Source organism: Schistocerca nitens, chromosome 6 (assembly GCF_023898315.1).
Source record: "Schistocerca nitens isolate TAMUIC-IGC-003100 chromosome 6, iqSchNite1.1, whole genome shotgun sequence".
Taxonomy (NCBI): Eukaryota; Metazoa; Arthropoda; class Insecta; order Orthoptera; family Acrididae; genus Schistocerca; species Schistocerca nitens.
The window spans coordinates 717,513,574-717,540,257 of NC_064619.1; the positions used below are offsets into that span (position 1 = coordinate 717,513,574).

General features: G+C 44.8%; 1 protein-coding gene across 1 annotated transcript in view; it reads left to right on the top strand.

The window, feature by feature from the left end:
- The window catches only part of LOC126263155 (junctophilin-1), a 948,615-nt gene that overhangs the window by 906,917 nt on the left and 15,014 nt on the right, over positions 1 to 26,684 (top strand). The window lies entirely within an intron of this gene.

A 26,684-nucleotide genomic window follows, 5' to 3' on the forward strand; every position in this document is an offset into this window, starting at 1 on the left:
AAGCGTTTATCGAAGGTAATTAGCTTGTTTTCCCGTGTGTACGTCGTCATAAAATCATGTTCGTGCGTAACGAGTTCTAGAATATCTATATTTTTTCCTGTTAGCGAGCTGATGACGGCAGTAAAGCCGAAACCGGTTATCTGTTCACGTAAATGAAATCTCGAACAAGACTACGAGTTCTACAGTTTATTTGAACAACGCACTGCAAATTCTGGCCCACTTACAAAACGGGAGCGACGAGAATGTCGTATGGACGTTATGAAAACAAATAAGCTCTTTTATGGTTGTTGCTTTGTTAGTTAAGCGCCCTCTTCGTTTCCAGCTGTAAAACCAGAGTCGTAACTCCTGAGAGTAGCGCAGTGTGGACAGCCCAGCAGGAAGCGACCCCTAGAGCACTCTCGCTGATTCAAGGACACGAGGCTCAGGGAACCAGTTGGCTCCAGGTTTCCTTATGCGGTCGCAACCTTGCCGCTTGCCAGCGTGTGTTTGCCCTCGTCCAACAGACTTCCGCACCAAACGTATGTCACGTTTGGCCACACATGCCGCAGGTGACCTAGCACAGTCGGAAGCCGTCGGACAGGGACAGAGAAGCCTTGTTCGTTACTCATTTCAATCATCGCACGAACGTCGAAATGGCAGATATTGTGATAAGCGATCGGGACTACAAAACCACATAAAATGCTCAACAGCAGGAAGGCGTACGGACTGAATGTGACACCTGCGAGAGTCTTCAGACATTATACGAAGTAACTCGCTCGCTTGTGGCTTCATCATATGTCGCTTCATCATATGTCGCTGGGGCAACGAAAGGAAAATAAAAACAAAAACTGTCCGCAGCTCGTGGTCGTGCGGTAGCGTTCTCGCTTCCCACGCTCGCGTTCCTTTCCCGGCGGGGTCAGGGATTTTCTCTGCCTCGTGATGGCTGGGTGTTGTGTGATGTCCTTAGGTTAGTTAGGTTTAAGTAGTTCTAAGTTCTAGGGGACTTATGACCTAAGATGTTCAGTCCCATAGTGCTCAGAGCCAAAAACAAAAACGGAAAAAAAAGCACAAGGTATTCGCAGTTTCATGAAAGATCGACCGACAGATGTACACTGAGGTGCCAAACTCGTCGGATATCTCATAATATCGGGTCGGACCTCCTTTTTTGCTAGCATAGTGCAGCGACTAAATGTGGCATGCTCAACAATTCGTTGGAAGTCACATGCAGAAATATTTGACCCATGCTGCCTCTATAACCGTCCATAATAGCGAAAGTGTTGCCGGTGCAGGATTTTGTGCACGAACTGACCTCTCGATTATATTCCATAATGTTCGATGGGGTTCATGTCGGGCAATGTGGGTGGTCAAATCATTCGCTCGAATTGTCCAAAATGTTCTTCAAATCAATCGAGAACAACAGTAGGCCGACAACATCGCGCATTGCCATTCATAAAAATTTCATCTTCAGTTGGGAACATGGAGGCCACGAATGGCTGCAAATGGTGCCCATGTAACAGAAAATAACCATTTCCCGTCAAAGACCGGTTCAGTCGGACCGCAGGACAGTCCGCACTATTACGGAGCCGCTTTGTTCGCAACATGGGTCCACGAAGTCTGCGCCACACTCTAACTCTACCGTCATCTTTCATTAACTGAAATCGGGTCTCATGTGACCAGGACACGGTCTCCGGTCGTTAAGGGTTCGACCGATATGGTCACGAGTCCAGGAAAGCCGCTCCAGGCGATGTTGTGCTGTCAACAAAGGCACTCGGGTCGGTCGTCTGCTGCCAACGCCAGATTTCGCGGCACTGTCCTAACGGCTGTGTTCGTCGTACGTCCCACATTGATTTCTGCGTCATTGCTTCTCTGTTAGCACTGACAACTCTACACAAACGCCGCTCCTCTCTGTCGTTAAGTGAAGGCTGTCTGCCACTTCATTGTCGGTGGTAAGAGATAATGCCTCAAAATCCGGTATTCTTGGCACACTCTTGACGGCGTGGATCTCGAAATATGGAATACCCTAACTATTTCCGAAACAGAATGTATCGTGCATCTAGCTCCAACTATCATTCCGCACTCAAAGTCTATTAATTCTTGTCGTGCGGCCATAATCAAGTCGGAACCTTTTCACATGACTCGTCTGATTGCAAATGACATCTCCGACAATGCACTGCTTTTTGTACCTTGTGCACATGATTCTACCGCCATATATACGTATGCTATCCCATGACTTTTGTCACCTCAACGCATATTAATGCGGACAATTATAAACCTATGCCGCTGATATAAGTCTGCTGTAGACTTATGCAGTGTGTTTCATGCTTATGCAATACGACGTTTTACGAGAACGAAAAATCTCCTGTATAGATATCAACATGAATTCCACAAGCAGAGGTCTTATCAGACCCTCCTCGCTCTTTTCGCACTTGAGAAGTAGAGGACAGAAGACAACCACGCACATATTGATGCCATTTTCCTTGTAACACGCCTCTTTCGATAACGTTTATACAATAATTTGTCTGCAGTACGGATGTCAGTCATTTGTGGCCGAAATTGAAATATACATGCTCACAGTATTAAACTATTAGTTTTTTACTTAGCTGATTGTCTCGATGCATTTGGGAGGTATCGTCAATGAACAGAATAAAATGGAAATTGAAATTAAAGCGAGGATAGCAACAGCGAATAAAGCTTATTTTGGCCTAGAAGATGTGTTATGCAGTAGAGCTGTTTCCAGGAGCTTCAAACATGGGCTAGATCAGAGTGTAATTCTGAAAACTGAAATTTGTGGTAAGTTCCTATGGGACCAAACTGCTGAGGTCATCGGTCCCTAGGGTTACAATCTACTTAATCTGACTTAAACTAGCACTTAGGACAACACACACACCCATTCCTGAGGGAGGACTCGAACCTTCGACGGGGGGAGCCGCACGAACCGTAACAAGGCGCCGAGGACCACGCGGTTACAACACGCTGCAGTGTAATTCTGCCAGTAGCTCTATATGGGTCGGAAAGCTTCACATTTAGAAAAGCAGACGAACAAAAATTATCAGTTTTTGACAGGAAAATTTTTGGGCTCAAGAGAGACCCAGAAACACAGGCGTGGAGAATACTTAAAAGCCAGGAACTGAAGAAGTTATATGAACAGGCTGATATTAGTCAAAGGATAAAGACGAGGAGACTGATGTGGGCCGGAAATCTAATTAGGATGGAGGAGGAACGACTACCTAAAGAAGCATTCCCTGGTTCCATAGGGGGCAGAAGGAAGCGAGGAAGGCCACGAGCAAGATGGAAGGGTGACATCGACGAGATCGCTGTAGCAATGGGCCTGAGTGAAGGAGAATGGGCTACAAAAGCCAGGAACAGAGAGCACTGGAAGAGGAATGTAGAGAACGCGTATGGTCTCCAAGGCTGAAGCGACACTTAAGAAGAAGAAGATCGTCTCCATGTTTGCTTTCTTGTCTCCACTCAAGGGTATGATAGTATCCACAGGTCTCGATTGTAGGAAGAAATTATTATTATTATTACAGGCTTTTTATCAGACCACGCGAAGCATTCATGACTACTTGTCCTTTCTGTTCTTCCAGTACTCCTTCATTCGTTCACTAAAGGCTCTCTTCCTTTCTTCAGTCCGCTTTGTCCCTTGGGCTTTAGGTGCTGTTTTCGGGCTTTAGGTGCTGTTTTGTCTGACATCACTTCCCACTTGTACACCTTGTGTCTATAGACGCCTTTGTCCATGACGTGCGCTGAATCTATCTGAGTTCTTTCCAGATCAATTTTGACTTTTGTCATCCAGGGTGTAGTGGTCTTGAGTCCCTGGGTGTACCTGAGGATTCTGTTGATGAGTCTGGTCTGTGGGAATCTGCTGATATGTCTACAAAATTTTAGTCCCCTCTTTCTAATTTCCGCTGCGATGTTGGAGAACTTCTCTGTGATGTCCCTGGAGTGAAGCCTATATCCTTCGTCCTTGAGTTTTGGTCCAATAATTTTCCTAATGAGTTTTCTTTCCTGTGTCAGAATGTTCTCAATGTCGAACTTCGTGTATAACATCACTGTCTCACTGAAAGAAATTATACTGTTTACAGAATTGTGAAATTCGTTTGTTCAGTTATCACCAAATAGAACAGTTTCTTAATTAACAGTAAAATAACAGAATGCTGGGAGGAGAGGGAGAAACATCGGTAGATAAAGAACTGAAATGGAAACGCAGATCTTTCGAGGCCTTCTCGCACAAGAAAAGGAAAACATTGTGGTGAGAAACAACAAACTGAAAATGCCCATCGACATGTACATGCCTACTCTGTCATTTAATATGTAGTGCCTGACAAAAAGTGCTTGGCCATGTACCACGTCAGCGTTTCATCCCGCTCCAGTCTCGTATTGAGAAGGGGCAGAATGACTGTTTAAATATCTCTGTGGCTGATGTAATTAGTGTCATCTTGTCTTCACGATCTGTAGGAGCAACATGCATAAGGTTGAAGAATAACTCTAGATTCTTCACTTACTACTGCTTGTTCAGAATTTGTATGTAGGCTTTCGCGGATAGTTGGCATCTGTCCTTAAGTGACTACCAGCTGATGTTTTTCATCATTTTGGCACGCACGCTCGTAAGTGAAACAAATCTTGACCATTCGCTCAGAACTTCCTTATCATTGTCCCATGTTAGACTTGGATAAGTCCCACAAAGTGGAGAATTGTTCTTACGAGGGGCATTCAATATGTATCACAACTTAATTTTTCTGAAAGCAGGTTGCTGTTATTCAGAATTCCAGCTCACTATGTAATTCCCCATTCTTTTAGCTAAAAAACTATTTTTCAACAAAATGTCCGTTCAATGCAACGGCATTGTTACATCTCACTGGGAGGGCCTGTTTGTCCGCTCTGTACCTCTCTGCTGGTGACGTCGGAGCCAGCGTGTTGCTGCGTCAGCAATCTCTCCATCATCCATATACTGTTTCCCGCGGAGTGCGCCCTTCATTGGATAGAACAGGTGGGAGTCCCGTGCTGTTGGATGGATGAGAAAGAACAAGCCAGTGAAGTATGGTGAGCATATTTCAAGTGCGCGGAGACAGAGTGAGACCTACCAACAGAGACGTCTAGTTGTGCTGCGGAGTGTTCGTGATTCGCCACTCACCTCGACTGAGAGTGTCCGCACGTTGCAGCACTGCAGGAGTCACAGCTGTGTGCGGCTGGCTAGCGCGTCGGAGATCGGACAGATTTGGGCGACCTTGTTGCTATGGTGACAGACGCCTCTCCCAACGAGTCATCGAGCCTTTATTAATTGCCATGTCTCCGTAGATACACTGTTTTTCGCCAAAAGGAACTCAATGACAGCTCTCTGCTTGGAATGCTCTTCTGTTCCAAACGTCCCTTTGAATGCTACGTGTATCGTCGCCACTTATTGAAACATTATGAAACTATAAGGATTGAAGAGAAAATATTCCTCAATCTCACACAAAGAATTCCGCATTTTTTTCAATCGAACTTGGTCCAGAATAAAAGATGTGTTGCATTGCTAACAGAAAGCCCTCGTGGACAGGGTGGAGAAATGTTTTGTCTCCGTAAATAAATCAATAGTTTTGCCTGTTTCCGGCACTGTGGGGCCGCCATAGACTCTCAAGAGTCTCAAGTAGTAACATTAGGAAGACCCGTAAACTATGCCCGAGTGTTCTGCGACGCGCCCTACTCACGCGAGCAGCCTCCGCAGAGCAGTTTACTGCAGGCGGCGTATGCGGTGAAACGCTGGCGACCTCTGGGACTGCCAGGTTTTCACAAGACGGCTGTATCGGGCAGGCCAGCCCAGCTGAGGCCAGGGAGCGGTCCCGCTTTCGAATCTGAGAGGCCGCCGCGACACGCCGCCGTGGCCGTCCGTTTCCCGCGTCGCCTCCCCAGCCGGCGGTTTCTCTCGCCGCACTCGTTTTTGTGCACAAATCGCGTCCTTCAATGGACCGTCACATCCGCTCTGTCTTCCCAGCGACACAACCTTTACAGAGAAAACAAATTTCTTATGTACAAGTCGAAAAGAGCTACACCTGGTAGGCAAATAAAACTACACTCCCGGAACTGGAAAAAAGAACACATTGACACCGGTGTGTCAGACCCACCATACTTGCTCCGGACACTGCGAGAGGGCTGTACAAGCAATGATCACACGCACGGCACAGCGGACACACCAGGAACCGCGGTGTTGGCCGTCGAATGGCGCTAGCTGCGCAGCATTTGTGCACCGCCGCCGTCAGTGTCAGCCAGTTTGCCGTGGCATACGGAGCCCCATCGCAGTCTTTAACACTGGTAGCATGCCGCGACAGCGTGGACGTGAACCGTATGTGCAGTTGACGGACTTTGAGCGAGGGCGTATAGTGGGCATGCGGGAGGCCGGGTGGACGTCCGCCGAATCGCTCAACACGTGGGGCGTGAGGTCTCCACAGTACATCGATGTTGTCACCAGTGGTCGGCGGAAGGTGCACGTGCCCGTCGACCTGGGACCGGACCTCAGCGACGCACGGATGCACGCCAAGACCGTAGGATCCTACGCAGTGCCGTAGGGGACCGCACCGCCACTTCCCAGCAAATTAGGGACACTGCTGCTCCTGGGGTATCGGCGAGGACCATTCGCAACCGTCTCCATGAAGCTGGGCTACGGTCCCGCACACCGTTAGGCCGTCTTCCGCTCACGCCCCAACATCGTGCAGCCCGCCTCCAGTGGTGTCGCGACAGGCGTGAATGGAGGGACGAATGGAGACGTGTCGTCTTCAGCGATGAGAGTCGCTTCTGCCTTGGTGCCAATGATGGTCGTATGCGTGTTTGGCGCCGTGCAGGTGAGCGCCACAATCAGGACTGCATACGACCGAGGCACACAGGGCCAACACCCGGCATCATGGTGTGGGGAGCGATCTCCTACACTGGCCGTACACCACTGGTGATCGTCGAGGGGACACTGAATAGTGCACGGTACATCCAAACCGTCATCGAACCCATCGTTCTACCATTCCTAGACCGGCAAGGGAACTTGCTGTTCCAACAGGACAATGCACGTCCACATGTATCCCGTGCCACCCAACGTGCTCTAGAAGGTGTAAGTCAACTACCCTGGCCAGCAAGATCTCCGGATCTGTCCCCCATTGAGCATGTTTGGGACTGGATGAAGCGTCGTCTCACGCGGTCTGCACGTCCAGCACGAACGCTGGTCCAACTGAGGCGACAGGTGGAAATGGCATGGCAAGCCGTTCCACAGGACTACATCCAGCATCTCTACGATCGTCTCCATGGGAGAATAGCAGCTTGCATTTCTGCGAAAGGTGGATATACACTGTACTAGTGCCGACATTGTGCATGTTCTGTTGCCTGTGTCTATGTGCCTGTGGTTCTGTCAGTGTGATCATGTGATGTATCTGACCCCAGGAATGTGTCAATAAAGTTTCCCCTTCCTGGGACAATGAATTCACGGTGTTCTTATTTCAATTTCCAGGAGTGTATATGTTTGCAGAGACCGTCACAAGTCCCAACATCTACACTGAAGAGCTAAGGAAACTGATACACCTGCCTAATATCGTGTAGGGCACCCGCGAGCATGCGGAAGTGCCGCAATACGACGTGGCATGGACTCAACTCATGTCTGAAGTAGTGCTGGAGGAAGTTGACACCATGAACCCTGCAGGGCTGTCCATAAATCCGTAAGAGTAAGAGAGGACGATCTCTTCTGAACGGCACGTTGCAAGGCATCCCAGATATGTTCAATAATGTCCATGTCTGGGGAGATTGGTGGCCAGCGGAAGTGTTTGAACTCAGAAGAGTGTTCCTGGAGCCTCTCTGTAGCAATTATGGACGAGTGGGGTGTCGCATTCTCCTGCTAGAATCGCGCAAGTCCGTCAGAATGCAAAATGGACATGAATGGATGCAGGTGATCAGACAGGATGCTTACGTATGTGTTACCTGTTAGAGTCGTATCAGCGGTCCCAAATCACTCCAGCTGCACACGCCCCACTACATTACAGAGCTTCGACCAGCTTAAACAGTTGCCTGCTTACATGCAGGTTCCATAGATTCATGAGGTTGTCTCCATACCCGTACACGTCCATCCGTTCGATAGAATTTTAAACGAGACTCGTTCGACCAGGCAACATATTTCCAGTCATCAACAGATCAATTTCGGTGTCGACGGGCGGAAGCGAGGGGTAAAGCCTTGTGTCGTGCAGTCATCAAGGGTACACACGTGGGCCTTCGGCCCCGAAAGCCCATATCGATGATGTTCCGTTGAATGGTTCGCACGCTGACACTAGTTGATGGTACAGCAGTGAAATCTGCAGCAATATGCGGAAGGGTTGCATGCAGGATCTTTTTCCGTCCGCAGCGATGGATATTTGATGTTTTACAGGATTCTTGATTTCACAGTACACTCGTGAAAAGGTCGTACGGGAAAATCCTCACTTCACCTCGACTTCGGAGATACTGTGTCCCATCGCTCGCGCGTCAACTGTAGCATCACGTTCAACGTTCAAACTTACTTAAATCTTGATAACCTACGATCATAGCAACAGTAACCAATGTAACAACTGAGCCAGACACTTGTTGTTTTATACAGGCGTTGCCGACCACAGCGCCATATTGTGCCTGTTTACATTTCTCTGTATTTGAATGCGAATGTCTATACCAGTTTCTTTGGCGCTTCATTGTATGATGTATATGCGCAGACTGAAGCAACGAATTAAAATTTGTACCAAGGCTGGTTTTTGAACCCACGTCTCCTACTCAGTAGGCAGATGCGCTAATCATTATGCCACCCTGGCGCAGTAGCTTTACACAACTGGCTGGGTTCGGATCCCGGGCTTGGTATGAGGCGTATTCCGAAAGTAAGCTCCGATCGGTCGTGAAATGGAAATCCGATAAAGCTTTGCATAGGAGTGTTGGAGAGTGTCTTTGGTATGCCCACTGATCGCATCACGCCTGTCTTTTCAGTTCTAAGCGCACAGTGAGCACGTAAAGATGCCTAGAGAATAGTGTCTCCTGCCAAATATGAGTGCCCGTGAGAGATTTCGCCTGATTTGATGCAGCCCACACAGCATAACTGTCATGCATTTCCTTCTTCACCACAGTTCTCGGCCGCACACTGCAGGGGCAATGGGGACGCCCCTACAGCGTTCTCGATTGGTGGTGTTTGATCGCCCTCCATACAGCCCAGACTTCGCTCCCTCTGATTTTCATCTCTGCTGACACGAGCCGATTGCTATGAAGTCAATGTTTTGGCACTGACAACGAACTGCAGTTCAGAGTAGAGAATCGGCGAAAAGTGCAGGCGGCTGCCTTCTGTGACGAGGGTATTGGAAAGTTGGTACAACGCTACGACAAATGTCTCAGACGGAGGAGCGACTGTGTAGAGACGTTGCTGGAAGCTGTGGGTAACTACTGCAAATAAAACACTTTTGATTTTCACTGTGATTTCCATTTCGCGACCGATCGGTCCTTACTTTCGGCATACGCGTCGTACAAATTTTCATTCGTCGCTTCAATCTGCATATATATATATATCATAGATGTTTGAGACTTGAAAAGTTCTCTGGAACCATATCGTTTCACCTGATTAAAGCCCTTATGCCTGAGTTTCAGGCAGGACCCCACGTCGCGTTCGATGCTGATGTGTTATTCCAATACTGTCAGAGGCCATCTGCAATGCTGTTCGAGTTCGATGGGAATATGCAGTGGGCCGAGGCGTGAATGGGAATTTGGATTGGGAAGGGAGACGAGCTACCGTAGTCCGTGGAGTGCAGTTGGGCAAAGCCAATGTGCCAGCGCACCTGCATAGTGAGTACGAGACCTGATTTCGAATCCCAGCACTGCTTCAAATTTTCATTTGTCACTCCAGTCTGCACATATACAACACCTGGTAGTGTCAGTGGTTCAAGGTGACCTGCTCATACCTTAAATGTGCGCAACAGAGCAGTGTAGCGTTTAAAAGTATTGCCAGAACGAGGCATTCAGTCGAAAAGTGAGGAAAACCGGAACGATTTTGGCGCTCAAATGTTACTTTGGAAAGAAAACAAAAATCTGTGTTCCGTTTGTCTACACAATTTTACTTTTCATGGAGGTACATGAACAAATTCTACGGGAGCTTTTTCATCGGTTCTCTCGCGTGACCCATATGTGTACAGACGGTGCGCATATTCCCAACCATTTAAAAAGTCCTTTAACATTTGTGGGTTCAAATTAGGTCTCAACTATGTGACGTATCCGTTCGAATGTCTAAATCTGTTTTTGGACTGTCGTAACTTGTCACGAAACATGGATGATGCGAAACTGTTGCGATTCGGTGACACAGTGGTGAAATATCATAAAATATGCCAGTGGCGGGATTTTCCTTATAATTCTCTATACACGCCTTGATAGTATTACAACTTTTCAAGTCACTACACTACACGTAACCCGAGACTTTGTCCCGTGGGTCGTTGTATCGTTTTGTACTGAAACTCAGGCAACCGACATACCGTACCATCAGAGTTAATGGACTCGCATTTGTTTCGCGGAGGTGAGCAAGATTCGGATAGAATCCGTCTCGCGAGTTAACGACGGACGCTGTGGTAGACCGGCCTGTCTGACTGTAGAATTCTGGTGGCTCTCCACGCTCGTTTATGCAAACAGTGGACTCGTCCGCAGTCCCCACCTCAAAACATACAATGTACGGACAGATGACGCACAGTTGCTTCTCTCCATTAGTTTAATTGATGACTTTGTCAACAGGAAGGGCATCCTGCCTAAAATTTAAAATAAGATAAAATTTACCAAACGATAGAAGCAGTCGAATATCTTCAGGGATGTGCACATATTCTCTTGCTTCATTTTCTTATGATTAATTTCTGTCTCAAAAAGAAAATCTCTGTGACCCAGTAGCTAATGGGGTACGTATCGATTGCTGATTTCAAGGTCTGATACTCGAACCCCACTCAGCTTACCGCTTCTTTCATCTCTAGTACTGTTTTGTTATTGTGAAAAATGCCAAGCTTGATAGTAATTGTCAGTGTCAGTGAAATTTACCAACAGCCGTGTAACTTAATATGTTATTTTATTTTGTTTTGAAGGCTATCAGTTTTAGCATTTCACTATGCCATCTTCAGGCCCTGCCTAATAAAAGAGTATACATGTAGTGTATATCAGGATGTCCAAAGCAAGCTTACAGAAAGTGACGAGTAATCATAACAGCGCTTAAAGCTTAAAATTGAAGACGTCGATCGTTGGACACGAAACGATGAGTATACAGAACAGCAGGAGCCGCTGTGTGCACGCAAGGAGCGGTTCAGCCTTGCGCCTTGGGGCTGCTGTACTACCCGCGAAGTTTTTTGGGGGCGGGAGAGAGGGAGAGGGGGGAGGGGCGGAAGCTATGGCCACATCTCGTCTAGCCGGAGAGCACAGCCACAGGTCGCGAAACGACGTCTCAAACACCGCATTATAACAGCTGTGTTCCTGTCGTGGGTGGCACTCCGCCCATTTGCTCCAACGTATGAACAAACTCAGCCGAGCGAGGTTAGTCAACGATCTGTCCTACTCCTTTACAGGTACACGGTGCTGATACGTTGCGCAGACAGACAGTGAATCGATAAAGAACGTGCACGCACTGAATCCTGAGCTGGCGTTTGCGTGGTTAGTGTAGCACACGTACCAGTTAGTTTTCTGCTTGTTGGCACGTGTAGGAAAAAATGGCCAGGTGGGACTAGCATTCACGCATTGAGGGTACCGTACGAACTTAATTATGTATGTAGACAATTCACACATTCCGCTAATCGAGGATCTCGGCGGTTTTCGCCTATGTCGACGTTGGTAGTGGCAGGACATCAGTCCCAGGATCCAAGGATTTTTCAGAATGTTTTAATTTCAAGTTGCTCGAGGTTAACAAATGAGAAAAGAAATATTTTTTTCGGACGATATAGTTACAAATGAAGTAATTTCTTATTTTTCTCTTTACTTGTACTTTGAAACCTTCCCAAATTTCATCATTCTACATCAATCGGAAGTACAGTATATGTTTTAATGAGTGAGATTTCGAGTATCAAAATTTGTGACGTAAATGACAGTACCTTTTGATTTCATTGATTTAGAAGGTTAACTTTGTTATGGCACCAAAGGACCATAGACCTCAGTATGTGACAAATTTCAGTTTGATACGTCAACCCGTTCCTGCGAAAAGAGGTCTTACGAGACGGACGGACAAACGAAAAAAAAAATCACGTGGTTACAAATTCACAATTTTCGTATTTTTTCCTTTGGTTGTACTATGAAACCTTGCATCTTGCCAAATTTCATTATTCTAGGTCAACGAGAAGTACCCTATAGGTATTAGTGGGTAAGTTTTCGAGTGTCAAAATATGTGACATTAAATGCTGTTTCATTTGATTGCTTTGACATAGAAACTTCAATTTGTTACACTGCCGAGAGACTGTAGACCTTCGTATGTGACATAAATTTCAGTTTGATACGTCTGTCCGTTCCTGACAAGAACGATATTCAACAGACAGACAAACAGACGGACAACAAAGTAATCCTATAAGGGTTCCGCTTTTACCGATTGAGATACATAACCCTAAAAAGCGATCACTGTCTATAATAAAACATTCTGCGCAGGTGACACACTTTTGACAATTTTGGGTAGCTGACGCTCTTTGACGTTCTTAAGATAGCAGAGATAAAATAGGGGGGACGAAAGGTTACTCACAACTTGTACAGACATGTACCAGACTATAGTTAGAAGAATCGAGGACGTGATGGGAAGCAGTAGCTAAGAAAGGGAGTGAGACGGTTCTGAAGCGTAACCCCAACGTAATTCAGACTGTACGTTAAGCTCGCAGTAAATAAAACCAAGGAAAATTTGAAAGGGGGATTAAATTTCATGTAGGAAAGATAAAAAAATTTGCAGTTTCCTTATGACACTGTAATTCTGTTACATTGCAAAGAACGTGCGAGAGAAGTTAAACAGAATAGATGGTACCCTGAATTGAGGTTATAAGATGAACATCAACAAAAGGATAACAATGGTAACGGAATGTTGTTGTTCTGGTCTTCAGACCTGAGACTGGTTTGATGCAGCTCTCCATGCTACTCTATCCTGTGCAAGCTTCTTCATCTCCCAGTACCTACTGCAACCTACATCCTTCTGAATGTGCTTAGTGTATTGATCTCTTGGTCTCCCTCTACGATTTTTACCCTCCACGCTGCCCTCCAATGCTAAATTTGTGATCCCTTGATGCCTCAAAACATGTCCTACCAACCGATCCCTTCTTCTAGTCAAGTTGTGCCACAAACTTCTCTTCTCCCCAATCCTATTCAATACCTCCTCATTAGTTACGTGATCTACCCACCTAATCTTCAGCATTCTTCTGTAGCACCACATTTCGAAAGCTTCTATTCTCTTCTTGTCCAAACTGTTTATCGTCCATGTTTCACTTCCATACATGGCTACACTCCATACAAATACTTTCAGAAACGACTTCCTGACACTTAAATCTATACTCGATGTTAGCAAATTTCTCTTCTTCAGAAACGCTTTCCTTGCCATTGCCAGTCTACATTTTATATCCTCTCTACTTCGACCATCATCAGTTATTTTACTCCCTAAATAGCAAAACTCCTTTACTACTTTAAGAGTCTCATTTCCCAATCTAATCCCCTCAGCATCACCCGATTTAATTTGACTACATTCCATTATCCTCGTTTTGCTTTTGTTGGTGTTCATCTTATATCCTCCTTTCAAGACACTGTCCATTCCGTTCAACTGCTCTTCCAAGTCCTTTGCTGTCTCTGACAGAATTACAATGTCATCGGCGAACCTCAAAGTTTTTACTTCTTCTCCATGAATTTTAATACCTACTCCGAATTTTTCTTTTGTTTCCTTTACAGCTTGCTCAATATACAGATTGAATAACATCGGGGAGAGGCTACAAACCTGTCTCACTCCTTTCCCAACCACTGCTTCCCTTTCATGCCCCTCGACTCTTATAACTGCCATCTGGTTTCTGTACAAATTGTAAATAGCCTTTCGCTCCCTGTATTTTACCCCTGCCACCTTCAGAATTTGAAAGAGAGTATTCCAGTCAACATTGTCAAAAGCTTTCTCTAAGTCTACAAATGCTAGAAACGTAGGTTTGCCTTTTCTTAATCTTTCTTCTAAGATAAGTCGTAAGGTTAGTATTGCCTCACGTGTTCCAACATTTCTACGGAATCCAAACTGATCTTCCCCGAGGTCCGCTTCTACCAGTTTTTCCATTCGGCTGTAGAGAATTCGCGTTAGTATTTTGCAGCTGTGACTTATTAAACTGATAGTTCAGTAATTTTCACATCTGTCAACACCTGCTTTCTTTGGTATTGGAATTATTATATTCTTCTTGAAGTCTGTGGGTATTTCGCCTGTCTCATACATCTTGCTCACCAGATGGTAGAGTTTTGTCATGACTGGCTCTCCCAAGGCCATCAGTAGTTCTAATGGAATGTTGTGTACTCCCGGGGCCTTGTTTCGACTCAGGTCTTTCAGTGCTCTGTCAAACTCTTCACGCAGTATCTTATCTCCCATTTCATCTACATCCTCTTCCATTTCCATAATACTGTCCTCAAGTACATCGCCCATGTATAAACCCTCTATATACTCCTTCCACCTTTCTGCCTTCCCTTCTTTGCTTAGAACTGGGTTGCCATCTGAGCTCTTGATATTCATACAAGTGGTTCTCTTCTCTCCAAAGGTCTCTTTAATTTTCCTGTAGGCAGTATCTATCTTACCCCTAGTGAGACAAGCCTCTACATCCTTACATTTGTCCTCTAGCCATCCCTGCTTAGCCATTTTGCACTTTCTGTCGATCTCATTTTTGAGACGTTTGTATTGCCTTTTGCCTGCTTCATTTACTGCATTTTTATATTTTCTCCTTTCATCAATTAAATTCAATATTTCTTCTGTTACCCAAGGATTTCTATTAGCCCTCGTCTTTTTACCTACTTGATCCTCTGCTGCCTTCACTACTTCATCCCTCAGAGCTACCCATTCTTCTTCTACTGTATTTCTTTCCCCCATTCCTGTCAATTGTTCCCTTATGCTCTCCCTGAAACTCTGTACAACCTCTCGTTCAGTCAGTTTATCCAGGTCCCATCTCCTTAAATTCCCACCTTTTTGCAGTTTCTTCAGTTTCAATCTGCAGTTCATAACCAATAGATTGTGGTCAGAATCCACATCTGCCCCTGGAAATGTCTTACAATTTAAAACCTGGTTCCTAAATCTCTGTCTTACCATTATATAATCTATCTGATACCTATTAGTATCTCCAGGATTCTTCCAGGTATACAACCTTCTTTTATGGTTCTTGAACCAAGTGTTAGCTATGATTAAGTTATGCTCTGTGCAAAATTCTACAAGGCGGCTTCCTCTTTCATTTCTTCCCCCCAATCCATATTCACCCACTATGTTTCCTTCTCTCCCTTTTCCTACTGACGAATTCCAGTCACCTATGACTATTAAATTTTCGTCTCCTTTCACTACCTGAATAATTTCTTTTATCTCGTCATACATTTCATCAATTTCTTCATCATCTGCAGAGCTAGTTGGCATATAAACTTGTACTACTGTAGTAGGCATGGGCTTTGTGTCTATCTATGCCACAATAATGCGTTCACTATGCTGTTTGTAGTAGCTAACCCGCACTCATATTTTTTTATTCATTATTAAACCTACTCCTGCATTACCCCTATTTGATTTTGTATTTATAACCCTGTAATCACCTGACCAAAAGTCTTGTTCCTCCTGCCACCGAACTTCACTAATTCCCACTATATCTAACTTTAACCTATCCATTTCCCTTTTTAAATTTTCTAACCTACCTGCCCGATTAAGGGATCTGACATTCCACGCTCCGATCCGTAGAATGCCAGTTTTCTTTCTCCTGATAACGACGTCCTCTTGAGTAGTCCCCGCCCGGAGATCCGAATGGGGGACTATTTTACCTCCGGAATATTTTACCCAAGAGGACGCCATCATCATTTAATCATACAGTAAAGCTGCATGTCCTCGGGAAAAATTACGGCTGTAGTTTCCCCTTGCTTTCAGCCGTTCGCAGTACCAGCAAAATGGTTCAAATGGCTCTGAGCACTACGGGACTTAACTTAGGTCATCAGTCCCCTAGAACTTAGAACTACTTAAACCTAACTAACCTAAGGACATCACACACATCCATGCCCGAGGCAGGATTCGAACCTGCGACCGTAGCGGTCACGCGGTTCCAGTACCAGCACAGCAAGGCCGTTTTGGTTAATGTTACAAGGCCAGATCAGTCAATGATCCAGACTGTTGCCCCTGCAACTACTGAAAAGGCTGCTGCCCCTCTTCAGGAACCACACGTTTGTCTGGCCTCTCAACAGATACCCCTCCGTTGTGGTTGCACCTACGGTACGGCCGTCTGTATCGCTGAGGCACGCAAGCCTCCCCACCAACGGCAAGGTCCATGTTTCATGGGGGAAGTAACGGAATGTAGTTAAATTAAATCAGGCGATGGGATTAGATTACGAAATGACATATCAGAAGTAGTAGACCGGTTTGCTTTTTGAGCAATTTTTAGGTGACCATGGTCGAATGGAGAGGATAGAAAATTCAGGCTGGAAACAGTAAGAAAAGCGTTTCAGAGAAAGAGACATTTAGTAACATCGAACATAAATTGAAGTGTTAGGAAGTCGTGAGGATATTTGTCTCGAGTGTAATCAAGTACGGAAGTGAAATGTAAGTTCAGACACGAAGAGAATGGGAGCTTTTGAAATGGGATACAGAAGATTATATAGGCAGATCGAATATCTAATGAGGACATACTCAATAGAATTGGGAAGGAAATAAATTTGTGACACAACTTGCGATCGGTTGGTAAGACACGTCCCGAGGCAACAAGGAATCATCAGTATGATAATGTAAGAATTGTGATGTGTAAAAGTTCTAGGGGGAGGCTGGGCTAGGAATACATTAAGCAGTTTCAAATGAATGTAGGATGCACTACTTCTGCAAAGATTAAAAGACTTGTGCAGGATAAAATAGCGCGGATCCATGCATCGCCCCAGTCCTCTGACTGAAGGCGCAACACCCGTAGGCGGCTACTACATGTATCTGGGCTCTGGTGCAATTGGTTTAAATTAAGAAAGGGCTACTATTTAACAATATTTATTGGGGACAGTCATATGTGGGTGTTGAACTTCAGCACTATAAGAAAAGTTACATTGTTTATAATCTGTTTCACTTCCATGAGAAATACGTTAAATTGCATATTATGTGGCAATAAATACATATTACGGAGATAGAATGATAAGTGATATGCAGCGTTATCACTACCAAATCTTAGCTGCTACTAACTTTGGGGTATCCTAAATTTCAGTACATTTTCGTAAGCCTTCGTTATACCGTCGGCTGTTTTCTGATTTGCATAACACTGGAAACTGTTTTATAAAATCTTATTTCAATGAAACTGAATACAGTAACAATATAGTGAATATATAAAGAGATTCATTTTTCGGCCCTCGTTGGTGGATGTTGTCTAATGTAAGTAATATAGGTATATGCCGTTAAATCTTCTCTCTTCTGTGTACAAACGAGAACCATCTGCCACTGTAAATACTCAAAGTTTGACCCTTGTGGTAAAATAGTGTTTCGTTCCTGTCTACTGCTGCCAGAAAGTGACGCATGTTATCGTAAAGTCTTACACAAACACACAAACATGCCATTAACACAAATCCACCCTAAAACAGAGGTTTAAACTTCCGAAACGCGAGTGGAAATAAAAGTATATTGTGACAGCTGACAGTGAACTTTTACTTTCAAATAGTGTTGTAGTCAGATACTGACGGTTTCTGTCTCAAGACAGGCGTATGTTCATTAATGACTAAACACTAATCTTGGCAGATCTATCACAGTGTGTTATTGTCAGTCGGAACCAGCCCGCCGTAATGTTGAGGAAAACCGAGCGGCTAAAATCGACACCGGTAGTTCAATTCTGAAGAACCAGTATTTTTCACTATTTGTTTGGTCTCTGTTGTCACAGGTGTTTTTTATTTTTACCAATAACGGGATAGAAAAGCAAAACATCAGTTAGCTATAGCACTAGTACTATTGTTTTGGTTTTTAATAAACTTTTTTTTAAAAAAGCGGGTAACCTTTATTCGTAAAATTTCCATTGCCTCATTATAGAAAATGGGAGGATCTCACGGCGGTCGGGTGGTCCCGTTGGGCCGCTTGTGGCCTGAAGACGGAGTGCTTTATTGTAGAAAATGGGAAAAGCGACCAGCGCTTTTTTTAACACAATGCTGAAAGAAACGGGCAACAAACACATGGCAAAATATTTGGTCCACCATTGCTGAGACAATACTGAACCTGTTATCATGTGGATTTGGCCTGTAGGATGGTACGCGTATGCAATCAGCGTGCGGAACTTGCCCATTTGGTCTATATGGTAGTTTCACGCTGTCATCGTCGGACATTAATTGTATTACAGTTTGGCACCATACCTAGTCTGGACGTGTTTTACGAATAGCGGTACTAATGATGTAATATGCTCCATTTCCTTTAAAAAATTAAGAACGGGAGGTGCCACAACAAACTTGCGACGTCATATAACGAGAAAACTTGTAACTGAACAATACACTCATTGTTTTCATTAAAGATTGAAAGCAGCTAATCTACTGCCTGTGTGTACTTAATATTGCGTAATATGCCTTTTATCTGCTTGTAGCCAACGGACAAATTAGCACGAGAAATAGAGTTCTTCAGCTTCAGTTTTCACCCTTTAACACTGAGTGTTCCTAATGCCCAAATGGTTATTTGACCCTCGATTGCGACACGATTTTTGAAAATTAGAATCAATAGAAGGATAGTGGTGATTGTATGTACTATTCAACCACTTATCACTTTTCGTCGAAAGCACCGAGGAGTTTTCCTTTGTATACCTATTTCATTCAGTAATTTCAGTCTGCATGTCTTGAAACTGAGGGATGCAGAAGTTTTAATCTACGTTTATTACAGGAAATAATAGGAACAAATAACCGAAAATCGGTGATTTTAGAAACCGATAATTTTGAGCGATTTTAACTCTGAGGTTAAACTGGCGTTGTGGAAAAACCGATACAACCGAATACCGGTTGTTTCAGCGATAACCGTCATCCTAGCGCGCAACGTCTAGTGTAGGACGCGGTGTATTATGGCGGGCTGTGTGCTGGTGGTGAGCAGCGGCGGACACGGCAGCAGAAGCGGCGCGTGGGCGTGCACCGCCGTGCCGTCTGACGTCACGCGGCTAGTTAGCGCCGTGGCGCGGCTCGCTTTGTTCTGCGCGCTGAGCTCCACCCGTGGCCGGCCATCCGAGCCGGCGCAGGAACGGCGGCAGAGGCGCCGCGTACTCTGGAGTCCGACGTCGAAGCATAGTCCAAATACGAGGCCGGGCTTCCTGGGCAGGGTGGGGGCCGAGCTTCGCGAAATAATAAAGTCTAATCACGAGATAGCTGCTGTTTGGCCTTGGTAAAATGCGTACCTGCCATACAGCTAGCAGTCCCGAGCGTGAGCCGGGCATCAGCTTTGTCTCGTACTTGAAGGCGTAATTAACCTTGTCCTCTAGCTTAATCACTGTAATTACGGTCAAGCTACTAATAAGGACGTAACTAGACTGAGGCAATGACCCAGGACTCCCGAGGGCTTCTAGCACCCAAAACAAAGAATTGAGAAATTGAGGGAATTCTCATCTCTGACCTGCAGGAAGGGGAGGGGGTACCGGTTTATGAACTTGCTCCGGGGTCCCATGACTACTGCAAGGACGGGTGGAAAAATTACAATGCTATGCAAATAAGAGTCCTAGACAGAATCTAAGGAACAGATACAATAGATCGATCCATTAATTACATGCACTGGATTGGTGCGGTAAGTTCGTAGCGTTTTTCTGCAAATTTAATAAACACAACAGATACACATAACAGAGACTTTACTCATAAATAATATATTTTGCTTCACTATTTACAACATTCTGCCAACGCTGGGTAACGTTTCGGTTCCAAGAATGAAGAAATCGCGTGCGTTTGAGGCAAGGAACTCGGCGATCCATATTCGGAGCACATTTTCATCCGGAAAGGAAATTCCCTGAAGGTTGTTCGACAGAGAGCGGAAAAGGTGAAAATCTGATGGCCTAACATCAGGTGAATAAAATTTGTGTGGAATGACTGCCCAACCCAACTCCTGTGTAGTGTTTTTTGTCCATCTGTCAGAATGCGAGCACTCGTTATCGTGAGGCAGCATCACTTTACGCACTCCGCCTGGTCGTTGTTCTTCAACTGCGTCTGCAAGACGCCTCAGTTCAATGGTTCAAATGGCTCTAAGTACTATGGGACTTAACATCTGAGGTCATCACTCCCCTAGAACTACTTAAACCTAACTAACCTAAGGACATCACACACATCCATGCCCGAGGCAGGATTCGAACCTGCGACCGTAGCAGTCTCGCGGTTCCAGACTATAACACCTAGAACCGCTCGACGACACCGTCCGGCTCGTCTCAGTTTTTGACAATAAATGTCAGCAGTGATGGTTACACCTCGGGGAAGCAATTCCTAGTACACCACACCACTAGCCGCTTAACATTGTCTTTCGTGGATGCTAGAAAATCCCGTCCAGAGAAAGCATCCTTACTGTTTACAGTCGATAACGTCAAAAGGTCTCTGACATGTTCATGGACGATGCTTTTGTCTGTAGAAAGGCTACAGCACCAGGAAGCTCTACCGAAATGCAGGGACGCCCTCTGAGGACCGACGTTTGCTACAAGGACTGGAAGTTGCGCCTCAGATGGTAGAGCACTTGCCCGCGAAAGGCAACCTCCCGAGTTCGAGTCTCGGTCCAACACACAGTTTTAATCTGCCAGGAAGTTTCATATCAGCACACACTCCGCTGCAGAGTGAAAATCTCGTTCCAGTTAAATGTAATTTGTCGCGTATAAATAGGCAAAATGATTCGTTACTTTTCGATTATGCTACTGGAGACAAGTAATTGGAAACACAAACAACGATAAAATACCTAGCAGTAATTGTCCAGAGTGACCTAAAGTGGAATGACCGTTATAATTGTAGGAGAAACAGATGCTGTACTGAGATTCATTAGAAGAAAATGTAATTCATTCAGCTTGCGAGCTATTCTTTCGTCTGATTTTTGACTACTTTTCATCGGTCTGGGCCACTCACCAGGTTCAGTTAACAGCAGATAAAGCGAGAGAAGATCCGACGAAGTGTGGTGCATGTTTTCGTGGGTCTGTCAAAAAGTGGTGCCTCTATATTTTTTTTAATTTGGCAGTAATTTCAAAAGCAACAACGAAGGTTAAATACTACAACAATGAATATAAATTCATGACTTTTCAGTATAATCTCCATCTATTTCTACAGTTTAGTCCATCTTTTGACAAGGGCATGTATTCCAGTGTGGTAAAATGCACATCCGTGCTTCCGAAGCCATTCACGCACAGAAGTTTACACGGCCTTCTCATCTTCAAAGCGAATCTCTCGGTGAGCTTCTTTTAATGGCCGGAACAGATGGAAGAATGATGGTGACAGGTCAGGATTGTGTGGAGGATTAAGAAAATCTTCCCATCCAATTTTCACAGTCTCTTCATTGGTGTGTTGACTGGTGTGTGGTTTTGCATTTTCGTGCAAAAGAGCAGCATCCACCATGGCTTTTGTTGGACGAACTCACTGAAGACGTGCTTTAAGCTGTTTAAGTGTTCTGACGAATCGGACGAAACTTACTGTGCATCGCCGCTCCAAAAAAAATCAACCATAATCATACCCTCGTTCCAGAATACTGTAACCATAAGGTTCCCTTCCAATCGAAGAATTTTTAACTTTATCTTCTTCGATGAGTTTAGGAGATGCCTTTCTGTTGACTGAATCTTTCATTATGGTTGAGAAAAATGAACCCATGTTTCGCCTCTGGTCACAATATTTTCAGAAACTCCTGTCTCTCCGAACCTAGCGCTGCAAGAGTTTGGAGGCAATTTTGTTTGTCCCCAGTTATTGAATAATCGTAATCACACTGCCATTACCGAGGGAATTAATGCGACTCAAATGACTTGCACCGGCCTGCCGCTCCACATTTCGTCGAAACTGTCGTCTAACTGTGCTGACATCCACTGTTACTTCGCTGCACACATTTTTCAGTCGTTGATGAATGCAATTGGGCGTTTCACCTTCTGAGTTCAAGAATTCTGTCACAGAACGCTGTCTAGTACGAACATCGATGTCGGCCATTTTTCAAGCGTCATCAGTACTAGCCTCTGCTAACGCCAAAAGTTACTGTTGCAGTGGACTAGAGAAGCAGCTTTGCGGAATAACACCAAATTCAAATTTTTACTTAACAGACTTTTTCAGGGAGAAATAAATATGAGGCATTACCTTTTGACTGACTCTCGTAGTACGCGCGTGAGCGTAACTGAGATGCACAGCAAACTGCAGTCGTACTCGCTATAGGAAAGCGTTATGCCCCACGGAAAGGTTTGTTGTAGACCCTCGCTGGCTTTTGCAGGGGGACGGAAGTCAGCCTTGAGGAATTAATCCACCAAAAAAGTTCAATGTAGATACACGTTATCATTCGAGAAGATGAAGCCTGGACCAGCTGAAAAATGCAAGTATTTACCCCTTCCCTGTACGCACGAGAGTCAACAGTATCTTTAGTACCACCGACGGTGATGCACGAATATGTGACGAGATCTAGTCGGCAAATGGAAGCTCGATTCGTATACGCTCACTCCTCCGTTCAGGCATGGCCCAGTCTTGGTGTTGCTGGCTCTGCAATAAATGGAACCGTCTCTGCACTACCATCGGCGGGACACACGCTAACGGACATATCACACACAGATCATCTGTTCCGGCCTCGGTTGCATGGTTTGTTGGTAATCCTCCAATTGTGAGTCAGTTGTAAGCTCCGGAGGCGACAATTTTACAGGCACTGTTGGAATTTATCTTGCGCTTAGCGGAACATATCGTGTGGGATGGGAGGTCTTGGTCGTCGCTGTAATCCCCTCATGTAAACATTTCTCGTATCCGGAGATCGTGTCCGAAATCTTCGACTTTCTGTGGCAAAGCAAACGCTAGTCAGATTGCGACTAACTTCTGACCCGCTTCAAGGCGACCAACTATTCTACTCTGGAAAACAGGATTAAAACGGCGTCCTTGTGGCTCTGAGGTTTAATCTTCACCAAGAGACTGCACTCTTTTCTCATGGAAAGAGCAAATACAAACGACACATCATGAGCCCAGTGCACTGTTTTCATTATCTCGGAGCCACACGCCTATTCGGAACACGGAGAACTCCTTTTTTTAAATTCATATGTCTCAGTTTCCACCTGTCACGGTGACTGCTCGCCTTTTCCGTTTCCACACTCCTCTGTTTCTGACTGTGCTTAGTTGAGAGACTAACGTAATATTGACGGTAACATAGAATCCTGTAACTTCCAAACAGCCTTCTGATTTTCACTGTCGCAGTTCCGGGCGTGGACAACGTGCAGTTAGTCAACATGTGCCATAAATTAATTACAAATTATGTATCAAAACAATACACGTCAATCAGCATTAAGGGAAAGTTTCTCAGTGACTGATATTCTTCAAAATATCAACCCAATAGTAAAGAAATATAACGAATAAAGCAGGACACTATACAAATATAGCTTTTACCAATCATACAAAAGCTTTCGTCTCTTATGAAATGATGTTCGAAACTTGAAATCAACAAGGTTTACCTATGAACAGCATAAAATACATCTATACAAAACACTTAAAATTAAACTAAAAAAATTAGATGAAATATTAGAAGAACAGTCTAGTTAAGAGACTCAATGCCACCAGTATTTGTAATACCTTGAGAACATACCTTTAGAAAACTAGACTGGGAGGACAACGGACGCAATTGTAAGAACGAAATAAAGACATATGGGATTTGCAGACGACATAAAGCTGTACAATATATCTCCCATGATAGAACAAATCAGTAAAGTGACTTATCAAGCTAGAATATCTACTAACCTATCATCAACAAAGCTAATGTCTAACAGCCTGGAACGTAAACCGATACAGAGAAGTAAGACCCAATTAGAACACACACAACAGTATGTGTACCTTGAACACGTCCTATCATTCAGTATCAGTCAGTAACTGGAAGCTGATACCTCCGTTAAAAACAGATGGGGAAAATATTAGAACTTGAAGTATTTGTTGTGTCAAACGTATTTGTGCGTATAAAAAGAAATATCTTTATTTGGTGAGTCAACCCGAATATAGTCACAAGTGACTCACACATAAATAAAAAAATAAAATCAGAATGTCACAGATGATTTTGTAACGTAGTACCCACATCAAGTTTCGCATCACCTCGATTCCGAGAGTTCCAGAAACTGTACAGAAAACTGGAATAGAGATCACATAAACATCATTTCTACCCTTTTTATTGCTAATGAAAACCATACATTGCTTGTTGTACCACCATGCAGCAAGACCTTCAGAGGTGGTGGTCCAGATTGCTGTACACACCGGGACCTCTAATACCCAATAGCACATCCTCTTGCATTGATGCATGGCTGTATTCGTCCTGGCATACTATTCACAAGCTCATCAAGGTACTATTGATCCAGATTGTCCCACTCATCGACGGTGTTTCGGCGTAGATCCTTCAGAGTGGTTGGTGGGTCCACAAAAAGCCCTTTTCAGTCTATCCCAGGCATGTTCGATAGGGATAATGTCTGGAGAACATGCTGGCCACTCTAGTCGAGCGATGTCGTTATCCTAAAGGAAGCCATTAACAAGATGTGCACGATGGGGGCGCGAATTGTCGTCCATGAAGACGAATGCCTCACGCGAATGTGCTGTCGATGCGGTTGCACTATCGGTCGGAGGATGGTAGTCACGTACCGTACAGCCGTTACGGCGCCTTCCATGACCTCCAGCGGCGTACGTCGGCCCCACATAATGCCACCCCAAAACAGCAGGGAACCTCCACCTAGCTGCATTCGCTGGACAGTGTGTCTAAGGCGTTAAATCTGACCGAGTTGTCTCGAAACACGTCTCCGACGATTGTCTGGGTTGGGTTGGTTGTTTTGGGGGAAGAGACCAAACAGCTAGGTCGTCGGTCTCATTGGATTAGGAAAGGACTGGGAAGGAAGTCGGCCGTGCCCTTTCAAAGGAACCATCCCGGCATTTGCCTGGAGCACGATTGTCTGGTTGAAGGCATATGCGACACGCATCTCTGAAGAGAAGGTGATGCCAGTCCTGAGCGGTCCATTAGGCATGTTGTTGGGCCCATCTGTACCGCGCTGCATGGTGTCGTGGTTGCAAAGATGGACCTCGCCATAGACGTCGGGAGTGAAGTTGCGCATCGTGCAGCCTATTGCGCACAGTTTGAGTCGTAACACGACGTCCTGTGGTTGCTCGAAAAGCATAATTCAACACGGTAGCGTTGCTGTCACGGTTCCTCCGAGCCATAATCCTTAGCGGTCATCCACTGCAGTAATAGCCCTTGGGCGGCCTGATCGAGGCATGTCATCGACAGTTCTTCTCTCTCTGTATCTCCTCCATGTCCATCGCTTTGGTTCACTCCTACACGCCTGGACACTTCCCTTGTTGAGAGCCCTTCCTTGCACAAAGTAACAACGCGGACGCGATCGAACCGCGATATTGACCGTCTAGGCATGGTTGAACTACAGACAACACGAGTCGTGTACCTTCTTCCTGGTGGAATGACTGGAACTGATCGGCTGTCGGGCCCCCTCCGTCTAATAGACGCTGCTCATGCATGGTTGTTTACATCTTTGGGAGGGTTTAGTGGCACCTCTGAACAGTCAAAGACTCTGTGTGTGTGATACAATATCCACACTCAACGTCTATCTTCAGGAGTTCTGGGAACCGGCGTGATGCAAATCTTTTTTTAAATGTGTGTATAATGAATATAACACGGAAATACATGGCCAGAAACGAAGACTTAAGAACCACGATAAAAGTAAACAATTAATTCACCAAAGTTGAAGCCTAAAGTGGCAATGTGCAGCATTTACCATAAGAGTTGTAGAGTTTACTACATCAGATATTTGCATGAAGTATTCCTGTGAAGATACCAGTTTCGCCTTTTTTTCCGTAGCCAGTGCAATAAATATTTAAATAAGGCTGTATCAAAATATGTCGAAAACACCATTAAGCTACGTTCGTACCAGCTGATTATTAGTTGTAACCTGTCATATATGGTGATATCCAGCAAAGCAGTCTTCGAGGAAATTGGAGTTCCCTGCCTTGTTAAACTAAACATTCAGAATATCCGTGGAAGAGTGGCTGCTCAGAGTAGCAAACTACATCCTCACTTATTTGCTGGATGTATTCCAGTCTCTGTCTTGTAGCCTTTTCTTGGCCAGTGCTGGTCTGCTTTTTATGTCCTCGTTGTTCCATCCGTCATGGGTTATTTTGCTGCCTTGGTGGCAGACTTCCTTAACTTCATCTACTTCCGATCACTATTTCTGATGTTAAATTTCTCGGTATTCTCATTTGTCTTTCTTAGATTTACTCTCAATCCTTGTTCTGCACTCATCAGACTGTTCATTCCATTCAATAAATCCTGTAATTCTTCATTTTCACTAAGAATAGCAATGGTCATCAGCGAATCATATCATTGATATCATCTCACCCTGAATTTTAGTCCCACACAAGAATCTTTG